Source organism: Seriola aureovittata, chromosome 4 (genome assembly GCF_021018895.1).
Source record: "Seriola aureovittata isolate HTS-2021-v1 ecotype China chromosome 4, ASM2101889v1, whole genome shotgun sequence".
Taxonomy (NCBI): Eukaryota; Metazoa; Chordata; class Actinopteri; order Carangiformes; family Carangidae; genus Seriola; species Seriola aureovittata.
In genome coordinates, this window is record NC_079367.1 from 14,820,934 (window position 1) to 14,831,947 (window position 11,014).

An 11,014-nucleotide genomic window follows, 5' to 3' on the forward strand; every position below is an offset into this window, starting at 1 on the left:
TTTATGTCCTCAAAGACAAAACAGTGACATTTTACACTGAACCTTAACTTAGACGTTAAAAGATCTGATTTAATTCCAACATTGGATTTAAGAAGGAACCACTCTTTTCTCTTTAATAGGAGAGAAACAAGCCATTGACTGATACTTCAGTTTACAGAAAAAAGAGATGGTTCTGTAGTCTTATTGGTACCTCGTGTTCAAGCTAGTGAATAATTGGCTATTTATAGAAGCAGGAAGCAAGCTTCTGATGAGTCACTGCTACTTCCTAAAGAACTAACTGCAGGCCCAGTGCAATTCACAATCTTCTAATTACCCACATGCTGCACCCAAGTATACGCCTGAGAGACAAAATAAATACACAACTGACTATCGAGAAGAGAATTAGTGTTACAGTATGTCTTTGTATATCAACCTTCAAGTGAATTTTTCCATCAGGATGTGTCGTGATTAAGCAGTGAAAAGCCTCGGCCGGCGCTCTCTGCTCAGACTGAACAAGGTTGCAGGACAAATATTTCTCAGCACACTCAGCCACTCAGCTGCTGAGGGTAAAACTGATTGGCAGAAATATTCACAAAATTCTGAGGCACTTCTGCGGAGGAAGTTTTAGTGAAACAAACACTTAAATAGGACACCTGTGGTGACATAATCAGCTTACTGTAATGCGAAGTCAGACAGGTTAATGTGGCAGGAAACCAGGATGGGGTTCACCTCACTGGAGTTCAGTCTCATACTGTAATACTGTCTGATTGTTCGCTTTAGGAACATCACAGAGCTTTGCACAGACAATGCAGTGTGTGCAACCTGCTGCATCTATTTTGTGTGTGTGTGTGTGTGTGTATTGCCCAAACATACAGATACAGTATGATCTAACTTCTCTGCTGAAGGCACAACAAGGTTATGTTGTGTATAGAAATACTAGTTAGTCACCCCCAGCACCAACATCATCAAAAAACAACCTCAGAAAACTGGACGAGCAGCAGCCAAACACTTGCATTAATTGAAACATTATATTCATTATTGATGGGCAAGTTACAGGAAAAATGTACATTACTGGTTATTTATTTTGTTATGCATGGAGCCTGACTTGAAGAACCAGTGTATAGGTTTTAGTAGTATTTAGCAGTGAGGTTGCAGATTGTAATACCCCTCCCTTTCCAAGAGTGTAGGAGAACCTACTGTGGCCTTGGGGTAATGTAAAATCACAAATGAGGCTTCTCTAGAACCGATGTTTGGTTTGTCTGTTCTCAGCTACTACAGAAACATGGCGGTACAACATGACAGGCTCTGTGGATGAGGACCTGCTCCCTTTGTTGATATGAAGGACTCACACTAAACTAACAAAAACATGATTATTAGTATGATTATACACTAAAACATAATTATGAGTATTATATTCCATTTCTGGAGACAAATCCTCCAAGATCCAACACACACTTAAACAACTCCAAAGACACATCATTCCCACTCTTCTTGTATTCTGTACACGTGCAGAAATTGAAAACAAGACATTGTGGTTGAACAAGAACCCAGTGGATGGTTATAGTACTTATTGACCATAAATAGCTAATGTTAGCTTAACCGCAGTGACAAGATGCAGTTTTTGAGTTATATAACTTTTGAGTTACCGGAAGATGTATTTCTCCTGTTTTAGTATATCTAATATTGCACATCATTCTGAAAGTAATTCTAACAACTGAGTCAGAAAATCTGTTCTCATCAGCCTTTTTAATTTAGTGTTGGAGCAATCAGGGATTTCTGACAGCTACAGTATGTTCCATTGGTGAGAATTATGGAAGTGTCAAAGAAAGTAACAAAAACTAACAAAAGACTGAATAACTGCCACCATTGCTGGCAATTACATTTGATAAAAATATTAACACTAACTTGATTCTATTTATAAAGAAAGCAAAAACATTTAATACCTGTACCTCGCTTACCTGTTAACAAATGAATACATAACTAAAAACAGCTAGGCTATTTTAATGGTGTGACTACAAAGCTAGCGCTGTGGGCCTCCTGGAAAATGCATGAGCACTCTCAAGAGTTTTTTTTTTTTATTCTTTGTATTCAGCTGACATTGCGTGAATGCAGCATAACTGCCTCCCCACACTTCCCACCCCTGTGACTATCTAAGGCATCCTGTTCTCTGAATGCACAGACAAGAAATGGATGTCAACCCACCATCAAACTTCCAGTAAGACAGAAAACAAGCTGACCCTCAAACTATCAAAGCAATGGAGCAATGCTGGGATTAGTAACTGTGATATCATTACCAAATTTCCTATTGTAATTTTGACCAATGGCCTCAGTACCTTTTATGGACACAAACAATGACATTACTGCAGTCAGAGGAAAAACACGAAAAGAGTTTCAGCCATAGCATCAAGCCTTAACACTGCATCTGTCAGGAGTACCATACAAAGTCAGACGTTTTCCATGACCACCCTTTTACGCTTATGTCATTTGTCTGGGTAAAAGCTACTGCTCAGCCACCAGCTATTCCCCGTGTGTGTCTTTCGTTCTGTCTGCGTGCATGTCTGGGCACGTCGCAGGAAGGCCCGACCCGCCCAAGTCTGGATCTGACTGCCTACATGACATGCTCTCCTGACGGGGGTGAAGATGTAGAGAGGGGTTTGGGCTAATGGAGGGGCATGGTGGGAAGAGGAGACGGACGGCGGGAGGGAAGGGGGGGGATCTCGGGAGGAAGGGAAAATGTGGGTCAACACAGTGAAAGCCTTGTCACATGTTCCAGTCAGCTGGAATCTGGCCTGCAGTCCAAACCAGAATGTTATGTAAGAGGTTATTGATCCGTGAGAGTGCATGTCGGAAAACGGAGTTCCAGTCAGGGCTGAGGTGGCTCTCTGGTCTGTCTGCTGCAACACTGTCACATGGTGTCACAGCATGCAAGTAGAGTATTGCTGGAGGTGCTAACTGACTGGCACAAACTGATCCAATGAGTATGAGATTTTGAGTTAAAATGAAACAAGAGATATGGATGGTATTAATGTTTAACCTGCTAGTGTGAAAAAGCAAGCCCTCGCACTTTGATACAGGGGAAAAGAAAGTGCCTGAGAGTGGCCTGTCAGCTTTAATAGCTACCACTTGTCACTAACACGTCTTCTCTCAAAGTCTCCCTATCGGAGTGATGTCATCACTTTCAGCAGCCATCATTCTGCTAGCCTGTCTCCATCTATTAGCTTCAAAAAAAACCCTCACAACCAACAACCTTCTCTTTCTCTTTTTAGTAAGAGGGAGGTGCATTTCACACTATTATCATTAGTAAGTCCAAACATCAGACAAATAAGGTTGCTTGGAAAGAATGGAGGTTGGATCAGACCGTCTGAGGATAATGCGTTCCTTTTCCGCCAGCAAGGCTAATCATATCAGTAAGTAGGCCTTGGCCCTGCATGTGGCAACCAAGATAAACCTTGTGGAAATGCTGTTCTCCGGGAATTCGGGCACGACTGCACATTGCCTGCACGCCCTCACATGCAAAGGGATCAGAGTTCCATGCCTGCTGTGGAGAATAGAGGGTAATGGGTGGGAGAATTATATAACAGGAGACACACGCACCACAACTAACCATTTACACCTTAAAAGTCTGCAACACCTGCAGTTCAGAGGTTCATGTCAGCTGTGACTATACAGTTACATGAATGAGTGTGGTTGACATCACAGCCACAACAAGCTTATGAAACAGCTGGATGTGGATCACATGAATCAATGAGGAAACAGCTGATTCCTTTCTCTGGCTTGAGCTGTGAATAAAGTAGGTGATTTCTTAAAGGGTTCAGGGTTCAAGTCAGGACATTTCCTGGAACAAACAAAACTCAACAGAGACCAAAGGCAGCAGTTACAGTTCACTGACTGCAGAACAGTACAATGAGCATAAAAAGGAGAGCACGAGGAGGACAGTACTTTGGACCAATGTCTAATCTATTGGGAACAGAATTTCTGTCATAACTATTATGCAAACATTCACCTTGTAGCACGAAAAGAAAAGAAATAGTGGTATGTAAATATTTTAACATTCATAACCCATTCAGCATTCCTTTAGTTGTGTAACAAACCTGCACAACTCAACTCAACTGATTTTTTTTCTTCTTTTCAGCAAAAAGTCATGCTAAGTTCACCTTTACCCCAGCTGGCAGAGTCTCTAATACCTATTGGTTAATTTGCATAACAAACTGAACAGAACGTACAGAGCAGAACCCGTGTATGTTCCACAAAGTTATAAATTATACCTTGCCTTGGTTCAGCATCATTTGGGTCTTGGCAGCTTTTTCAATTTAAAATTCCAAATGATGCTGAACCAACTTTAAATGATCAGTGCCAGTAACATATTTCCTTTTTCGCTGACAGTTGTTGAGATGAGATGTATTCACAATATAGTAGTAAAACTGCACATTCTATGTTGTCCGGCACAGTATGTATGTCCTCCGAAACTCCTGGGGGCACTGCACTAAATGGCTCCACTTTTAGCTACAATGCTAATGTTGCAGCTAACAGTAGATTACTATGTTTTCGAGAATCAAACAGTGTTTTTGTAACAATCTTGACAGCTGCATTTGCGTCTGTCTTTGTCCGGTGTTGATGAGGGTAATTTGTTAGGTACAGTTTGGGAGATTAGCAGACATAAGAACAATAATTAGTTCTTCGCTGAAGTCGTGGTCAAAAGTGATAGGTTGTGCCCACTAAGATAAGTGCAGCTGGGTCAAAGTTCAATGAATTTGAACTTTGAGCGCACCCCTCTCCTTCGCAGTCACTAACACAACAATGAAGAAGTGCTCGTAAAAAAGAATACCATGCTTATATAGTTAGATCTACAGTCAGCAGCCAGTCAGCTTATCTTAGTTTAAAAAAGGAGATACTAAATGATGTGTTAATTTGTGAGCTTTGGAGGTGCTGGTAGTCGGACTTTTTATAACCTCTGGACACAGCTAGGATAACTGTTTCCATTTTTCCATTCTTTAAAATAAGCTAAGCTCACCATCTCCTGGCTAAAGCTTCATATGGAACAGTAATGATCTCTCATCATCTAACGCTCGGCAAGAAACCAGTGTATTTCCCTAAATGCCTATTGTTGAAATGACATGAGGTTGTGAACTAGGTCTTTAAGAGGCCTGGTCTCCTCTTGCAGTGGTAGCTGGGATGCTGGACATGGCTGCAGTTGCTGAATTACTGCTAGCCACAGTATATATATAGCACCTGTCTTGTCACAGAGGTGTGCTGTGCTATGCTGACTGTTGCAGGCCTGACCAGAACAATACTCAGGAGTATACTTTTCCTGTGGCCTAATGGAAGTTTCCACTGCTGCTCTCAGACCTGACTCCTTCACAATACTGCTCAGTGTTACAGTACGAAGAGGAAGAGGGAACAGTGTCGGACCAGATCATAATGTGGGTCATTCAATCTATAATAGAGCGGAAAGGGCCAACTCATTATCAACTACAAATCTGTGTACCAGTGTCAGGATGATTCAGCTGGTCATATCTGAGGAAACAGATTATAGGAAGGGGAGGATGGAATAGATTCTTATTGTGAGAAATGAAATCCATCTTTAGAGTGATATTCTCCAGAGAATGACTTAAAATACAAATCAGGTCAAAACTAAATTAACAATTTTTATGACATAGAGTCCATTCATAGTAATCATTACTGCAAGTGTACTGAAGTTAGCTCAAGATTGAGCCCCTGAAGCTGAAGCCTCATTCAATATTCCCAACATGTGAAAAACCCCAGTGTATGAGGATGTTGAGATGTTGGACACTTTATGACTTTAAAATGCTATGACCTCTGCTATGACTCCCTGCTTACCAAAACATATACGATTTGTAAGAAAGGCAAGAACAAAATCAGATTTGTCATCACTTATTACAGCAATATAGTTTAGTATTCTTAGATGTTCAACAAATTGCATTGGGGAATTCTACAACAAGCATACGTATATTCCAGTAACCAACACTTGGTCAGCGTCCCCTGAGTGGAAAAAGATGGGTGTAGCCCGTTAATGGACTCTGCCCGGCTTGTACCAACAGCCTTGCAGAACAACCTGGGCCACATACTTTCATGATCTGCACAAGAGGGAGGGAGTGAACACTTGGCCTGATTTTGGAAGTGCATTTTTCAGCTTCCTTCGGAAAGCTGCAAGCTGGCACACTGGCCCTTTAAATCGCTGCAAAGTGTCATCTCACACGCACCCAACTTTGCTGAGTCATTGGGTTCAGACTGCTTTTGTAACCTCCACCCAGCAGGGCTTCTCATTGGCTTCAGTCTCCACACTGCACTCCACGTGGTTGGCTGCCAGCACTACTAATCAGTTTCTTTTCGCCAGAGGCATTTCTTAAAGTGACAGAGGTGCTCCCCTAACTCCCCTGTGACTGATGTCTAACTGACAGTCCGAGAAGACCAGACACGAGAAGTCCCTCTGAGTTTAGTGTAGGGGATCTTGGAAAGAGAGGGGCTGTGAAAAGAAAGAGAGGAAGGGTGGTGGAGGGGTGGGGGAGATGGACACTTGGGGTGGCAAAATCAGAGACTCACGAAGAGTCAGCATTCTGGAGTGAAACCACTGACAGAAGAATAGATGTAGGCTATTTGAGAATTTTGACATCTAACAGGCCATAAGTGAGGTCATTGGAAATCAGCAATTCAAGGCAATGTTTTACTGACTCCATATGTAAACCTGAAAAAGAAAAAATAACGCCTGTTCAATGGTCCAAAGTAGAGAATCCGTCTGTGTGACTAATAATTCATAGAAATACTTGATATGACCATGAACGTGGAGTGTGTTGTCTTAAAATTAGTATTCACCTGAGCAGAATCTTATGGCTCATTTTCACTTAGTTGCTATGAGAAGATACATCTATAGGCTGCACAATCACTAACACATGTAGATGCTGATTTTAAGCCACACCAGCAGCATGGCCCTAACGTGGTAATAACAGTCAGTCAGTCAGTTGACCGTTTGGTCCAGACTGAATTTTCTCAGCAGCTATTAGAACAGCTATTGGATGGAGTCCTGTGAAATTTTGTAGAGTTATTCATTTTCACCAGAGGATGAACAGCAATCACCTGACTTTTCATCTGGCACCATCAGGTAAAATTTTTATATGTCCAAACACCAAAACTAATGACATTCAGGCTGCAGCAGCCATGTTTTTTTGTTTGTTTTTGGTTTTTTTTGCTACTAATTAGAAAATGTTATAATGCTAACAAGCTAAACCAGAGTTTATCAAAGTCTAAGTGCTAGCATGACTTGCACAAAAAATGCCAACACAGCTCATGCCATTTAGACTTTCCAACTCACCAAATTCAATATTTTTTTCAAGCATAAATATAAATCAGAAAGGTTGCCTCAGTTTACTTTACTCAGCAAAAGGTGGGAAATTGTGCTTCCTAAGTTCTTTACTAAAACCTCCTTATGACTGAGCGGTACTTTCATGGACCATAATACCTTGATCCTGTATGGCCAGGATGGTTTTGGTAATATCCTCTGCAGTCTGTCAGTTTTGAACCCTCTGACTCATGGTTCTCAGTTTCATCTGTGAGAGACAGACTCGCTCACTCGAAGCAGAAAGTCCCCCACCTGTTAAAGTCTGTGACTATGCAATGCATTCTTTCTGTTTGGTTTTACCTGGCCATTACTGGGCTTGATTAGTTTCCAGATTGCTCCTTAACTGGCAGAGGTGCAGATCGCTTCTTGGAATCTATTTAAGAAAGGGATTTATGTTTGCTGAGAGTAAGGGAGAGGAGCGGGAAGAAGGGGGACGGGACACAGTGAAGAGACAGCAAAGAGGAGGATGTATTCAAGTCTGAGAAATAAGGATTGAAAATGTGTGGCTCTACTTTAACAGGTTTTACTCCTGCGCTCAAATCACAGCATTGTTCTTGAGCCTGAGCTGTGTGGTTACGAGAGACACAGGAAGTAGCAGCGTTATGTTTCCACTGATACACTTCAACACGTCAGACTGGAGGCTAAGCTAAAGACTCGCTTACTCTGTGATGCAAGTCTCTTCTAAAGGACGGATGGCAACACATGCTGCTTTCTTCAGTGTGGCTGATAACACTAATTCTCTTAGACTGTATTTGTAAAATAATATTGGTATGCTACCTCAGCCACTTGAGAAATAATTCATTCGGTTTAGCTTGCATGCATCAGAAGATCTGAAGAAGCCATTCAAACTGACTGTCCTCTCATTCACCTACAGTACTGATTATTTTACTAAGGCGTACATTATTTACATGCACTCTGTAACCCAGCTACTGTTGTAATGATGATGATACAAACAATGTTTTAGGGGCTGCCTGAAAACCTTGTATTTGGAGTAAAAAAGTTTGATACTTATGCTTGGGTGATTTGAGCTGGTGAGGAAGTTGAGCCACAGCTCAGTTTGCATAAACCAAATTTGTCATGAACTGTAACAACACATTTTTTTTTAAAGAGTCCTTTAGTGACCCTGAGAGGGAGGTATGTGAGTACTGTAAGTGGTAAATTTGCAGGCTTTTAAGAAACTGTTCTATGTAAAAAAGGTGGATAAAAAAAAGTCAAAAAAGGGGGATGCTACAGTATGAGTTCAAACTGTTAGATGGGATGGTATGGTTTTTTTTTTTTTGGGGGGGGGGGTTTAAATAGTGTTCCTGTGTTAATGTGAGATAAATGGTATCCCAAATGTCTATAAATGTAAAATTATTATTGCACTATAATTCTACTTTTTAAAACCAAAACCACAAAACAGTTGTAACTAACTGTTGAACTAAATTCAAGCCTCACTGAGCAAGAGCAGCCACTGACTATGGTGCAGATGTGATGCAGTTCAAGAGCTGCTGATTAGCAATTCATATTACTAAGCAACACAGTCTATTCTTCAATTAGGTTTTGACTCATTTGCAGGTAAAATTATGAATCAGTAAAAGTACATTTTGTGCATTTTCCTACTGATTCCTTAATCAACAATTTTACCTCACAGCCATTTTGTCAAAGGTGAGATGAAGAGGAGAAAAGTAAATTTTTCATCTAATTATAATAAGGTTTTAAAGGTTGAAAAGGAAGTAGCTAAACCACTCATGTGCATCCAAAACACCAACATGTACTCAAAGCAGCACAGAGCTATAGACACACGTTTCCAATTATTCAAGGGATTCAAGGACAACTTCATCAAAATGTCCTTAAACCACCTTTCAATGTGATGCAATCCAATACAAGAAAAATGCAATCCAAGGTCTGGGACAAACACAAAAAAAAAAAAAAGTGAACATTAGATGGTTCGCAAAACGTACTGCAGAATTGTACTGTTGCATTACGGATCTCCGCACTATGCAGGTGAACGTATAGAGAAAATAGAAGTCAAGAGATGCAAACTTCAGCTATGTTGCATTACAGTTCATTAAGAATCATAGTTGGTAGAAAAACTATTACCATCCACTACATTTTTGCTGTTACGTGTAGAAAAATACACGACCAAACAAGAATGGGTCCTGAAACACAAGGGACGCTGCAAAACACTGCCAGGTTTCCTAGATTTCTGCTTTTCTTCTACACTTGAAGATATAGAGTGTTTCATCTTTCAAGTTTTCATTCCACAAATCATATAAATATACCTACAGTTATGATGCATTTCAATTATAATTTTAATTTGAGCAAATGAACATCGCATAGCTTTGAGCTCACTTAGCTCGGTTCTAATACAACTTCCTCAATGGTTTAATACTTTACTGGGGAACTCAGTCTTTATATTACCACTTCTAATAATACAAGCCTAACCAAAGGTTTCACTTTCACAATTATAAAATTCTACAAATGTCATTACATGCAGATAAGCTAAACCCACAAATGATCAGACTTCACTCAATGACATAAGGAAAGCATCCATGAGTGTAGATACCATCTATAAAATATGCCAAAATCAAACTATTCCTTCAATTTCAAGTGATGCAAGACTAAGCAAAAACAGATTCACCCCTCCAAAGAAGCTTCAGGTCTGATAAACTCCTATAAGTATTTATGTGCATTACCTCTGGACATAGGGGTCACTCATAGTAAACTAAACTAGCTTCCACTTCCCTCAGTGTTTATGTACTAAAGACCTCAGGAGCAGTTTTATTTGTTTTCCAACAATCATGTATGTGAGAGAGTGCGCCATCCCTGAAATATGAACTTAATGGTGCATCCTGCCCCGATGGGTTTAAGTCAACAGACACAAAGCAAAGGGGAAAAAACAGTTACAGTCTGCTCCTGGAGGAAACAACCGCCTCACAATGTGGGTTGAGACCATGCAAGAACGCTGAGGGGAGGAAGGATTGGTTTCCTGAATGATGTGTGCCCGTGGCGCATTCCTGCCCAGCTTTGTGAATGCATCAACATAAATTGAGGCACAGAATAAAAGCTGTGTCACTGTGCTGAGGTGGCATTGTGTTACTGCCTGTTTCAAATATGCCACAACAAAAGGGTTGACAGGTTGCATCCTTTGATCCGTCGGCGTAATGTCAACGTCCTGTGCCGCAGCCAAAAGATGGGCTGAGATGGCGCCATACTGTATACACTGTTTTTTTTTTTAAACATCTTCTTTCGTGAAAACGTACATTTAAAGTTTGTACATGGATATGTGCACGCTCATACAACTAAATCTGCATGCAATATCTGTGTGTCCATGCTGTATGTGCACAGGCAAGAAGAACCAAAAGGATCCTCACTGTCAAAATCCATGCTAATATTTGACGATATGCCTGTGCAACATGCACACACAAACCTGCTACATTAAAAAGTCATGAGAAAATTCACTCAAGATTTGGTTCTTCTCATGCATGCACTGCAGTGGCTTAAGACTTCAGGTATCTTCAATTATGCAGCACTGGGTTCTTCTTGTCAGTATCAGAAATTCTATACTCCACTGTATTTCAGGAATAAACCTGCTGTTCATGTACTTCATGCCACACTCAAATCCTCAAACTCTGTTGCTACTGTATCCGAACAGTAGCATGGTTAATCTTCTCAACAAAGATCTTATCATGTAAATTA